Source organism: Taeniopygia guttata, chromosome 22, assembly GCF_048771995.1.
Source record: "Taeniopygia guttata chromosome 22, bTaeGut7.mat, whole genome shotgun sequence".
Lineage (NCBI taxonomy): Eukaryota > Metazoa > Chordata > Aves > Passeriformes > Estrildidae > Taeniopygia > Taeniopygia guttata.
This window is the reverse complement of record NC_133047.1, coordinates 681,873-695,526: the sequence shown is the minus strand read 5'-3', so window position 1 is coordinate 695,526 and position 13,654 is coordinate 681,873.

Below are 13,654 nucleotides of genomic sequence, written 5' to 3'. Positions count from 1 at the left end.
TGACCACAGGCAGAAACTCCCTGGCTGGATTTGCAGCCTCAGTTCAATTAACCACCTGAGCCCCATTCTCTCTGCTGGCAGCAGCCTCTCACTTTAATCATCCTGCTGTGCCTGCAGGGAGGACACGCTGGCTGCAGCAGAGCCCTGCCTGTCCTTATGGCCAGCATGAGATCAGGGCCCTGCTGCTCCCCACGCCGGGCAGCAAAGGATCGGGGTGAGATGGGGACCCTGCTGCCCCTGTCCTGGCCCCACCCCACACCTGCTGGCTGTGGAGCTTTCCACAGCAAAGAATGCTTTCAGGAAAAGCAAGGAAGAGGAGATGTGAGAGGAAGGCTGGGTGCTGTGTGGGGAAGGGACTGGTGGCTGTGCCTTGCTTGGTCACTCACACGTGTGCTGCTGGCTGCAGCTTCCCTCTCAGAAGGGAGGGAACAATGAGCAGCAAGAGCTGTCCAGCCTGGGGGGCTGCAGACCCCAGCCACAGCCTCACCTGCTGCCCTGCTAAAGAGTCCTTGGCATGCCAGTGGCAATTATTTCAGCTGTAAAATCGAAATTCAGTCCCTTTATTGACCTGGCCAGTAACTGGATCCAGCACGCAAAGAGTGCAGAGCCTGTTTCCACAGACCTCCTTTTCCTCGAGGCTTTCCAAGCTACCCTTGCTCCTCCTGGGCATCCCTTGGGTTCCTGCAGCCAGGAATCCTCCCCTGGGTGCTGGGGCAGCTGGGGGTGGTGCCTCCCAGCCCATCCGAGCACTTGACCTGCAGTGGGCCAGGGATGCCTCAGCCTTTGAGCAGAGCCCCAGGCCTAAGCATTGGCAAGTGGTGCTGGCCAGGTCTGCAGGTGGCTTTCTGGGCCAGGTCTTCTGCCAGGCCTTCCAAAAATAGATGCTCTATTTTAATCCATTCATTGTTTCTTCATGGCTTGCACAAAGCCCTTGCTGCTCGTATGTGCCACGTCCATGTATCTTCTCCTTCCAACCCCTCCTGCTCCAGAGCAGCACCCCCAGCAGCTGGATGTCCCATCCCTGCCGCAGACAGTGCTGGGGGCTCTCGGGAACTGGGCTGGGACCTTGTGCTGGACACTCACTGGTCCACAGCCTGCCAGGGCAGCAGCCCTGGATGCTATTTAGACGTCTCTGTGCCCGAGCTGGGCATTTTGAGGAGGTCCCTGCCTCTTTTTCCTTCTCCTGCAGTGGCAGGAGGTACCCAGGGATGCTTTGGGAAATGGGTGAGGTGAGAGTGGGATGAGAAGGAGCTCACTGCTGCCAGGAGTGTGGCCTGCAATGGTTATCCCCTTCTGCAGAGGAAAGCACAGTTGCTGCTGCCTGCACTGGGAGGAGGCAGGAGCAGAGGTGCCCTGAGTAATTCCCTTCCTCCCCAGCAGCTGCCAGCAGGGGCTTACAGCCCTTCTCAAGGTTTTATTGGTGCCTGGTACAGACCCAGGCCTCCTGCCTCTGCCCAATTGTCAAGTTGCTCATAAACCAGAATGATTTTGGAATAACTAATGCTGAAACTATTCCACATCATAAAGGAACAAGGGTTCCTTCCCTGCCAGAAATGCTCTGCAGTGATGGTGCTCCTGAGCCCTGGTGAGCTACAGAAAACACAGAACATTTAATTAAACAGAAAAGCACCTCCTTCCCAGGCACCAGGGGGTTGGCACAGAGGAAACCAGCGTGGTGCAGGGTTTGCTGGGGCGACAGAGTTTACAAACATGCGCTGGGCTCATGGAGATGCCTGGCCACAGCAGGGAGATCACAGAATCCTGAGATAGTTTGGGATGGACCTCAAAGCCCATCCAGTGCCCCCCATCCCTGCCATGGGCAGGGGTACCTCACACTGCCCCAGGTTTTCCAAGCCCTGTCCAATCTGGCCTTGAACACTCCCAGAGATGGGGCAGCCACGGCTTCTCTGGACATCTGTGGTACTGAGACTAAGATCTCCCTGAAACCTTCTCTTCTCCAGGCTGAAAAGGCCCAGCTCTCCAAAACAGCGAGCCGAGTCCCTCGGGAGCTTCCCCAGGCAGCACTGAGCTCTGGCACGGGGTTAGGGTTAGCACACCGGGGGCTCATCCCGGTGCCCCCTGCCACCGGGTGCTGCCCTGCCCGGAGGGGCTCGGGAGCAGCAGGAGCATCTCTGGCAGGATGCTGCTGCCCTGCTCATCTGCCGGGCTGAGGGCGGCTGCTGTGCCGGGGGATCGGGTTCTCCTCTCTGCGGTGCAGTATCTCCTTGAAGCGTGACAGCCGCGATTGCTTCCAGATGTTCTTCTCCTCGCCTGCAGCCGGCTGGGGGGATGTGGTGAGCTGCACGATGGAAACCCAAACGCGGAGCAGATGCACCGTGTCAGCCTCGGTGGGGCACACAGCTGGCGGGCACCGGCGCTCCGGCCCCGGGGCGCTTCCCGCAGGATCCTCCGCAGGTACCAGCGGGAGCCGGGCTGGGCTGTGTAGTAGTAGGGACAGGCGAACAGAAGATCTCGGGATGTGATGGAAAGAGAGACCCTTCCCCCTTCTCCCTGCTTCACGCATGTAACCACACCTAACCCAGTAGTTTTCCACTCCCAACTAACCCTAGAGACCCCACAACCCCCTCTGACGTAGCAAAGTCCCCCAAGACTATTTAAACCCATGAGATAAGATAATAAAGGCTTTTGACCGTCCACCATACTGGTGCCAGCGTCTTTGTCGTTAGCCTGAGTGGCCCGGACAGGCCGGGCTGCCGTGCTGTCTTCTTGGAACCAGGTTGCTGTTGTCTTTCATAAAGGCAACAGGCTGCCAGGAATTGTTTTGGGAAGCTGCCCAGCAGCTGCCCCGGCTCTGCCAAGCCCTCCTTAGTGCCCTTGTGTGGGAATCCAGGGCTTCCCTCTGGCTGCCCTGGCAGGTCTGGGACCCTGGCAGGGGTCAGGAACCCCCCTGGACAGAGACCCGAGAGACACTGTCTGTGATCTCTGTCCATGGAAAAGAGTTTTCAATCTTACAGGATGAATTACAAGCTCTGAGTGTTTGATAAGAGTAATAATTAAGTGTGACATGGGTGCAAAAGTAAAATTTTAGATTTCTAGATTAGGGGTTCAGAGGGGACAAGATGGAGGAATTGGGTGTGTCTTGTCCTTTTTCTCCTTCTTCATGCCCTCCATGTTTCACTGCGGTGTTGGCATTTTTCTGTTGGTTTAGGCTGGAGACACACTGTTCAACGTAGATGATAGATATTGGCATGTTATTGTAAATCCAGCACAGGTAGTTTCTGGTATTTAATGTTTGTACCATCCCACTGAGGGCAGAGCCCCACACGCTGCCCTGCAGGACAGAGCTGCGGCAGGGCAGCAGAACATGTTAGAGATAAACAGAATAAACAACCTTGGAAACAGCACAGACGAATTATGGCTTCTTCTTTGGCAACGGGGCAGAAAGACAGAGACTTTCTACAATCTCGGAATCACCAATACCCACAGATTCCGACACCCTTGAGACTGGCACCGTGAGTTGTGCTGTGGGGCAGGGCGCGGCCGGTGCCGTGGGTCCTCCCCTGCCCAGCCCCGCTGCCATCCCGGAGATGTGGGGAAGGACTCCTGATGGCACTGGTGATGTCAGGATGGACTGGGACCGGTGACATTATAGGATAAATTGGGACAGAGGAGGGAGCTCTGCCTGCAGAGGCTCTTGGCAGGCAGCAGAGGTTAGGGAAGAGCAGTGGAGAGCCTGAGGACATGCTCGGCTCTCGTCCAAGGGAGGATTTTCAGAGGTGGGAGATGCCAGGACCTCAGGTCGCAGCTCTGCAGTGGCACCACACTGCCCACCTGGGCTTTGCCTTGCCCCGAGGAGCTGCAGGAACATCCATGTGAGACCAGCAGCACTCCCGAGGGCCTCCCCTGCAGCCTGCACAGCGCATCCTCTCCAGCCAATGCTGGGAAACCTTGGAACTCTGTTTTTACCTTGGATCTTGCTTCCCCCCTCACACCCAGCACTCATAACAACTATCCTCATGTTCCCCCTTCACAGAGGACTCGGGAGAAGCAATTAATCTCAGTAACAGGCTTTGAAGAGCAGAAGTGCTGCCTAAGCACTGTGCTGTATCCTTTTGATGGGGTTAGCTGTGCTGGAATATGAGCAAAGACATTTGGAGTAAATTAATAAAGTGTTTAATGACATCCAAAAGTTAGGGGGATGGAGCATTTGAAAGGGGTTTGTGGCTTTATGGGCAAAGGAGAACAATGCAAAGGGCGTGTTTTCTACATAAACCCTGTTCTTTGGGCTCCATGAACATGATAAAGCCTTTCTTTGTGTTTTTTACCTTTCTTTGCATTTTTTTACCAGGGTGTGTCTGTCCCCCCACTCAGGCCGCACTCCCATACCCCAGTGGCTGGTGCTCCCCTGGCAGTGCTGCTGATCCAGGACATGGATGAGTGGTCATGTTCTGGCGCTCCAGAATGGGCAGATTTGTGTGAATGCACTGGCTGGCACTGCTGATCCTCGCGCTGCCGATGCCAACTTTGCCAGAGCCACGGAGGGAAGGTCAGGGCACTGCAGGACAGCCATTTAAATCCAAGTTTCCCTACAGGTGATGACGAAGGATCATTAAAATGCAGCAGGTGCCATGGCCTGCTTTGCTCTGAGCTCTCCTGCTCCGAGAGCACTGCAGAGATAATGCGTTTTCCTGGCGGTGTATTTATGAGAGTCGAGATATGAGCACTTGGCCGAGCTCCCGGAGCGAGCGTCTGATGCCGCACACCCCGTAGATGGTGTTTTTCATGTTGTTTTTATATTTTTAGCCTGATTAATACCCTTGTGGTGGCTGGAGCATGGAGACTGCTTTATGTTTTGCCAGCAGGTTCTGAAGCCAACGTGATTTACGCAGCAGCTGGTGGAGCGGGAGACACTGATGCAGCAAAGTGTTCTTCACCCACTTCCCCAGCACCTTCCTGATGGGCTGTCCCTGCCTGTCAGCTGGGATCAGCTGGCCAGGGCATCTCCTGGGCTCTGATGCTTTCCCTATAACAAATTTCATGGCACAGCCTCTCCAAAAATGCCTTTTGCTGATAATCCCCAAGGGTCCCAAAGCAGGGAGATGGTTCTTACCTGCAGATCTGCTTGGGAAAGCAAAGGAGGGAGCAGCCAGGGTGCCTTCCCTCTGCTCAGTGCCTGCAGCTCTGCAGGAGTACCTGGGAGAGTCCAACAACTGGCCTGGAGGGGAGAAAAACCCCCAGGGTGCACCCTGGCTCTGGGGCTCCTCCAGATGTTAATCTTACATTAATTAGCTGTTAATTAGCCATCAGGTCCCTCCAGGCTATAAAAGCTCTTAGTGACTGTAACAGCCCAGCCCAAGGCTCTGAGAGCTGGGCTGGGGCTTTGGGCATTTATTTCCACAGGCAGAGTTTGCACAGTGCCCAGGGTCCTGTGACACTGAGCTGCTGGCACCATGCTCTGCAGAGCTGCCAGTGGGACCCAGGTCAGGATGAGGCACTTCCAGGGACAGATGCACCTTGCAGGTGTCAGATAAAGCGTGGTGGGGCAGCAAAACCATGTTAGATCCTTAAAGCCAGGCTGGAACACATAAGATGTACATAACACATATGTACATCTCCATAAACATACAGGTATGTGCTTGTACAAGGATACAGGCATCTCTCAGAGAGTCCTGTCCTCGTTTTCCCAGCAAACACATCTGCCTTTGCTTGGGCTGGGTTGCTGTTCTGTGTTCCACATCACCACTGCCCTGGTTTTGGCAGCACATCCTTCCCACCTCCCAGCCTGGCCCTGGTTCTTGTGCTGCTCTGAGAGGCTTTCTTGGGCTCTGGAGCCCTGCACGGGCACTGTGGTGCCTCTTCCTGGTCTGATGGGCTTTGCTGGCTTAATCCAAAGGGAGATCTGGGATGGGAAACATGCAGGGCTGGGGCAGACCCCACTGGAACCTTCTCTCAGGCTTCAGCACATGTAGGGCAGTGGCTGGAGAACAGGGACAGACCAGTGCAGCCAGAACACACCATCCTGCCCTTTCCATGGGGCTGATGCACTGCCCAACAGATCTGCAGTTATTCCTTAATTCCAAGCTGTAACTACGCAATCAAACTCTCCAGTGCAATAATTCCAAACCCCTTCTTGATTCCTGCATTAAATAAAGTACATTTACAGAGTATATGAATTCCAGATTCAGCCCAGGACTCCAGGGATGCATATTCCTCTCCTGGAACTTGTATATCCGGCCTGAGGATGAAAACCCCCCGAAGCCCCGAGCATAACAAGCATTTCTTGTATTTCTCCTGTCTCCGTCACATCGGGCATGTAGCGAACGCTCGGGCTGATAAACAGCATCTGGTTGGAGTCAGGTAAGGACCTCTCTGGGGATTTGGTTCGTGGTCAGCTGCCAACCTTTCTCTCCCTCCTTAATGTGCTTTTGCAGATGGATGAGAACTGCAGCCAGTCAAGGCTGTGGTTTCAGATAACGCCGGGGAAGGGAGGGGGGAGAAGGTCGGGCTCAGGCTCGGGTCTCTCCTGCTGCCAGGGCTCTTGCTTAATGTACGGCACATGCACCATGGAGCCCCCTCCCCTCCTCACAGGGGGCTGAAAAGTACCTCCACTGGATGAGCTGAGTGTGTCAAAAGCCCCTGGAGCCCCTTCCCCTTCTGCAGTGGGTCCAAGAGGAAGGTGCCAGGTTCCTCTCTGCTTGCCTTGCTGGTGCTTTCAAGGAAGAGAGGCGTGATGGTCCACTTGGGTTTTTTTTGGAAACCTGGAAGTTCTGCAGGAACCTCCTGGCATGCCTTGGAGCCGCTGCCAGGTTCTGGAGAACTGTCTGAATCCGTGTTTCTTACACAACTTTTTTTTCTGCAGGAGGAGGAGGGAATTCTTGTACAAAAATGGAAACGCACCCCTTCTGCCAAGCTATTAATTCTGCTTCCTATGGAAACTGAGGGGTCCCCTGCCTTTGTGCTCTGATTCTGCTCTGAACTTCCAAGTTTATTTTTATGCCTAGATTTGGCAAAGTGCTGAGGGCTGAGGGTGGTGTTCTGTGTGAGCTGAGGTCTCTCCCTGCGTGAGGCTGTATCCCAAACACCTAACGGCACCCACAGGCACGTGCTCCAGCAAACACCCCCGCACTGAGATTGTTCCTTACTATGAGACTTTCTTTTTTGGTCCTTGCCAAGTTATCATCTGCTTTAATTAATTTTGCACAGTGAGCCTGGGAGCTGCTGGTGGTTTTGAGCCTCTGGAATAGTCAGGGAAGCAATTTAATCAGCATGAGTGAGCCAAAGTTACTTAAGCGATTTGTAATAAGTTCCAGGCTCTTCCACACCAAAGAGGTTTCAGCCGAGGACAGAAACTTCCTGAGCCTGTTCTGCAGGATGGGCTCTTCTCTGCATCTGACCGACACTTGTGGAGCAGCCCTGAATGAGAATTCATAGAATCACAGGGTATTTGGGGCTGGAAATGACCTTTAAAGTTCATTTAGTCCAATCCTCTGCCATGGGCAGGGACATCTTCAGCTCCAGCAGGGTGCTCAGAACCCTGTCTATGTACAAAAGGCCTCAGCACTGTCAAAAAGTTATGAGTGGAATCTCACCTCCAGCCACAAATATAAAATACTGGTGAGCCTTAGTCTGAATTTTTCAGCTGTATGCTGGCCAAGGCAATGGTGGTTCTGTTTTTTCAGCAAACATAAAATCCAAGAAATTCCCCGGTGACTAAGCAGGCACTGTAAATCGGTTGCTATTGTAAAGCTGTGGGTAACATTTCCTCAGCTCTGAACAGCTCAAATGTACAAGAGGAGAGTAGAAAAAAGACAGCTAGTGAGGAATGAACACAAAAGGCTGTGCCTTTAATTAATGCTGCTGTTTTCTTCACCATTTCCAAGGAAACTCACTGCTGATACTGAAACTGGATTGAATATTGTGACTTGTATAACAAGATGGTGGATTTTAAGGTGTCTGAATTCTTATCATCCCCTTGGACAGGATAAGAGGAAGAAAGGCTTCAGCAGGTGCTGCTGTGAGTTTTGCAACCCCAGGGACGGGGTTGGCTTTGGGTGCAGGGGTGCTGCTCCCCCTCTGCAGCCCATAAGCGCAGAGCAGGTTCTCATTTGTGCCTGGCTTGGCTTTCCTCTCCTCTCTGCCCTGCACAGAGGGAGGGACAGGAGGGTGTGTGGCAGCGAGGGGACCCTCGTGTCCTCCCACAGCCGCTCAGGGCCATCCCCTGCCGCAGCAGCTTTTGCCTGCAGGTATTTATGTACTTGAAATCCGCGATGAAGACATTGTTCTCTGCTTGCTGGGAATTTCACGTGGGTGTGAATATCTCTTGTTTTTGCAGTCTGGCGGTGCAGTGCCCTGGCTCTGCACAGGATGCTCCTGTGCCCGATCCCCTCCTCGCCTCGGAGGCAGGAATCCCTGCATTGCATCTGCATCTGCTCCCGGGAGCCTCGGTGCCCCGTGGGGCCAGAGCAGCTCCTCGAGGATGCACCGGGTGGGCTGAGCACGTCCCACATGTGCTGAGCTGCAATGTGGCTGCGGCATCCGGCACAGGGAAACCGCTGCGGGAGCAGATGCTGCTCCCGGGGCTCATCTCCCTGTCCTGCTCCTGGGGCTCATCTCCCTGTCCTGGGGCTCATCTCCCTGTCCTGTGGGGCTCATCTCCCTGTCCTGTGGGGCTCACTGCCCTGTCCTGTGGGGCTCACCGCCCTGTCCTGCTCCTGGGGCTCACTGCCCTGTCCTGCTCCTGGGGCTCATCACCCTGTCCTCCTCCTGGGGTTCACCGCCCTGTCCTGTGGGGCTCACCACCCTGTCCTGTGGGGCTCATCTCCCTGTCCTGCTCCTGGAGCTCACCACCCTGTCCTGTGGGGCTCATCTCCCTGTCTTGCTCCTGGGGCTCATCTCCCTGTCCTGTGGGGCTCATCTCCCTGTCTTGCTCCTGGGGCTCATCTCCCTGTCCTGTGGGGCTCATCTCCCTGTCCTGCTCCTGGGGAAGCTGCTCCTCACGGGGCGCTGAAGGGATGGGATCCAGCTCGTCCCCGGGGCTCTCGGCCGGTGCTGCAAGGCTCCACATGCCTTTGTCCAGGAAAGCAGCGGAGCAGGTGCCGGGGCTGGCGGACCTGGAGAAGCTGTGGGCAGAGCTCCTGCCCGTGGGACTGGGAAATTGGAGTGAAGAGGATCCCAACTGCTGGTTCTGGGCCCCCAGTCCTGCGCTTGGGGACGCCCTGACAAGCACCTGGTCCTGATGTTCCCTGCCCACCCGCAGCCACATTCCCACTTTGCAGGGGAGGCTGGAAGGGAGTGTAAATTAAACCCACACAAAAACCAACTTAATTACTGGGGAATAAAGATCCCATTATTCTCTCTGCCCTAAAGCAAGAAAAAGAAATTTCCCTCATTTCCTTCCTAAATTCAGATGAGAGTTTATGGGGAAGGTGTGCCTGGCACAGGAGCAAGAGCAACAGGAGCTGGTGGTGCATGGTCCCGGTGGGGTCTCAGAGCCTGGCTGCAGTGCCCTGGCAGCATGATGTGACTCGCCTGCACACCTTGGGAAGGAGGGAGATGCTCCCAGGACAAAGCTCCTTTGGCTCCCGGCGGTTCTGTGACGATCCTCTCCTCAAGGATCTCTCTGTGCCAGCACCTGTCTGATGATCTGTGTCAGGTTTGCACCAGCCTGGAGCTCGGGCAGGAGAAGGTCCTGCTCCAGTTCCCAAAAATGCAGCCTTGTTCCATGAGAATGGATCTGTCCCCACCAGCCAGGCCACTCCAGAGCTCCCTGGGACCTGACTTTGTGGTGATGCTGGGAACTAAATGCTGGTTTCTCCATGGAAGTGGAAGCTCCCAGTCTAAGCTAGTCCACCAAGCCCTGGAACAGGCACACACCTGGGTTGACAATAACCATCAACAGGGCAAAACTGCTGGTTTTGGGAGGAAAACAGCTGAAAATGCATTTTTCTGGCAGCTTGACAGTTGCGTCTTAAACAAGACGTTTTAAACTTCCACTGCGAGCCAAAAAAAGTTGTAATTTGAATATACAGCATGGCACATTCCTCCAAAATTGATCATAAAGTTCTGCTAAAACACAGGCACGGCCTGAGTAAAATAAATATTTTTGCTTCCAGAGAAGTGAGAGGTCTGGCCAGCGACTCAATTTATAATATTTTTAGCAGGTGATTCATCGAAGAGGGAAAAAAATACCCAGGGCAGCTGAATTCAGCAATGGCTCTTTGTCTCAGCAGGCCCAATGAGTCCAGGCGCGTCGGGAGCTGCTGCGGTGAAGCTCCTTGGCGGGGCCCTGGCTCCTTTCTGGGGTCTCTGGGCCCTCCACGACCCGCTCCCTTCAGCAAAGCTTTAGGTTCTGTGGCTACACCTCCTCCAGGTGCTCCTGGCTGCTTTGGGGATGGCTCAGAGAGTGCTGGGGCTGCACCTCCGTCCTGCTGTGGCACGGCTGAGGGTCCCCAGTCCTGGAGCCCTGGGTCACTTCTCCCTTCCAGAGCAGGAAGAGGGCCCTTTGAGGATTTTTTTGCCCAGAGCAGCTTCATGAGCTGTGGGTTTGGATGGGGTTTCTTGACAGAGCTCCCCTTGCTGCATTGCTGAGGTCTGAGGATGGAAAACAAATGCTCTGGCCTTTCCTATCTCTGGCTCCAACAGTAGATTCTTTTCTTTTCCTCCCCACAGGTACTGGCTCTTCCCAGGCACAGGACAAGCAAAAAGGAATTTCTCCGTGTCCTCAAGGCTGTGTTCTTCATTTTATGCACACACCCGTCAGTCCACGAAGCCCCAGGACTGGTCACTGTGGCTCTAAAGCCAGGAGCGAGGTGCAGGCATGGCTCTGGTCCTGTGACCTTGGCCAGGGATGCCAACAGTCACCCAGACCCTCCCTGCTCCCATGGGTGAGGCTGGGGTGATGCAGCACAGCCATGGCCCCACAGGGTGTTTGTGGAGCTGGAAGGCACTGGGTGTTGTCTTGGACCCCTCCAGTGCTTGTGGCCAAATAAAGAGTGATCTTTCGAAGAGCTGCTGGCGATGCACGAGACACCTGCTCCCGGCTATAAAAATGGATTCGTTGCATTGCATCTGGAGCCCATCCAGGCAGCAGCGCCTTCCCCAGCATCCCATTTGGCACCCAGAGCCCACCGCCTGAAAGGGCAGGAAAGGCGAGCGAGGGGACGAGCTGCAGAGTTAAAAGGAGGGTCTGCAGGCTGTGATCCTCTCTTGGTGGAGAATCAGAGCTGGGAGCAGCCCCAGACACAGCACTGTCACCAGGGCTGGGTCTTGCCCCCTTGCTGAGCCTTCCCATTGTTCTTTGTGCTGGAGCCTGGTCCCAGCGTGCTCCCAGCTGGCCGGGCTGCAAACTCCAGAGCAGCAGATACTAACTCATTGTATTCCGAGTGCTGGAAGGACTCCACGGTCCAACACAAACTGAGCGGTGAGATATTCAATCGGAGGAAACCCTCCTTGTTAACAGAGCATCCCAGGCACGCAGGTCGGAGCTGCCGCCGTAGCCCTGCCCTGGGAACCTGCAGCCAAGCCCAGGGAATGCCACGGGGGCCTGCAGGGACATCTGCAGGACTTGCTGCTCCTGGTGTGGCCCTGCTGTCCCCCAGGGCCCGCCGGGGTGAGGAGGGTCCTGCTGGCTGAGTGCCAGAGCAGCAGCTGGGCACAGCCTTGGTGGCAGGGCTCCACTCTCCCATGACAGAGCAGCAGGGAGCAGCCACTTCTCCCCAGCAGCGCTCAGGAATAGCCCAAAACAGTGGCTGCATGCACTTCCTTCACCTGGAAAATCTTATTCCCCTGCTAGACATCTGCCATGCTGCAGTCCTGCCTGGATTGTCAGCCTCAATACCAATGATTTCAGATCTTCCTGCAGCAATCCCTGCCCCAAAGGATGCAATAAGGGAATTGGAGCTAAGCTGAGACCACGTCTGGGTGATTGCTACATGTCTGGTTTTATCATAAGCTTTTTGGTCAGTGTGCCCCTTGGTCCCCACTGCTCTGGTTCACACTGACACACTCTGCAATCCCTTCATGCAAGGCCAGGCCTGGGACCAGCTCCTGGAAAACGACTGCCAAGGTCAGGGCTGCACCAGCAGCTCAGGTTTCTGACTGATTTGCAGAGCTTGGGGAAGCTCCCAGAGCTGCAGCATGGTCCTGCCACACGCCTCATCAAAGGTGGGATGCTGGGATGGGAAGGGTTTGGAGCAACCTGCTGACCAGCTGGGGAAGGCAGGAGGATGAGGCAGGAAAGGAGGATGGAGAGCTGCAGGAAGCCAGATTTCCCGTGTGGGAACCCAGGAGGGACTCCCACAGCCCTCTGGGCAGCCTGGGCCACACCTGCTCCTCTACGATCCTCACCTGGAGCCAAACACCAGCAGCAACCCCGGCAAGGGCAGGAAAACAAAGGGGGGACAGGAAATGAACGTGGCCCGAGGCTGAGCTCGCTGACCGAGCTGTGGCCAGGGTGATGCAACCAGGGTCAATTAAGTGCTACCACACAGCCTCACAGGGCACATTAAGTGCCAATTTTCTGCACTGCTGAAGAGGTAAAGAATGAAAATGAGAGCCAGCAGGAAGTTTCAGCTGGAAAAAAAAGAGCCACTTGGGAGATGGGAGCTGAAGGCTACACTCGGGCCAGCGATGAGACGAGCCCCGAGGCTGCAGCAGTGGGGACAGTCCTGCCCCAAGCCTGGGGAGAGCACAGCTCCTGGGGCGCTGGCATGGGCCCGTGTGGGTGCTGGGACAGGTGGGACACCACAGCCACCCCTGCAAGGTGGATCCTCTCCGTCCTGCTTGAGGCATCAGCCTCTGCCCGTCTGGAGAGAGAAAGGGATGGATGGGAAGGGCAGAAAGATGGAAAGGCAGAAGAGATGGGGGCTCCTGGGCTGCCACTCCCCACCCTGCCTGTCCGGGGAAGGTGCAGCAGTGTCCTTTCCAATCACTGCCCTGTGGCAGTGAAGAGGGCAGGTCCCTTTCCCTGCACGGATGCCGTGGGTCCTGCGTGTTTGGGAATTGAGGGCAGAGCACTGCGGGGACACACATTTTGTTCGCGAGGGGAAGTTCCCCGTCTGAGCAGAGTTTTCTCTTCTCTTTGGACAGCAACACCCCTGCTGACGCTTCCCGAGGACGAAATGGCTGCGCGGAGCCCGTGGCTCATTCCCGTTCCTTGCGCTCCCTCTGCAGGAGCGGGAGGGGCCGGGGGTCGCTGCCAGCCCACGCCCGCAGCCCCACCAGGCTGGCACGGCTGGCACGAACCCTTCGGGCTGAGGAATTTACGGAATGGCTTGAGCCGATTTCCGTGTGCTGAGTCCTGCCCGGAGGGGGCTGAAGTCTGGGCTTAGGAAAACTGGAGGGTGATGGCCTCAGAGCTCCGGGGAACGGGGGTGATTTATTAAAAAAATATGGATATTGATCTAGTATCGATACCCAACTGTGACGGACAAAAACTCTCTAACAGTTTAGAGTTAGAAAGTGTATGTTTATTCGACACCGGGCAGCGTGTGGGATCGCTCCCAAATGCACACCGCACCTTCCAGGTGATTACAGAGTCTTTTTATCCATACAAGTATTGAATATACAAAATACAAATACATATTCATAATTTTGGTACATCCCATTCCCCGCTTCGTATGCTAATCACTCCAAAAGCTATTAAGCATGCGTAGTTTGTCCCTTGAAATGGGTCGGTGTCCCTTTCATGGGGAGG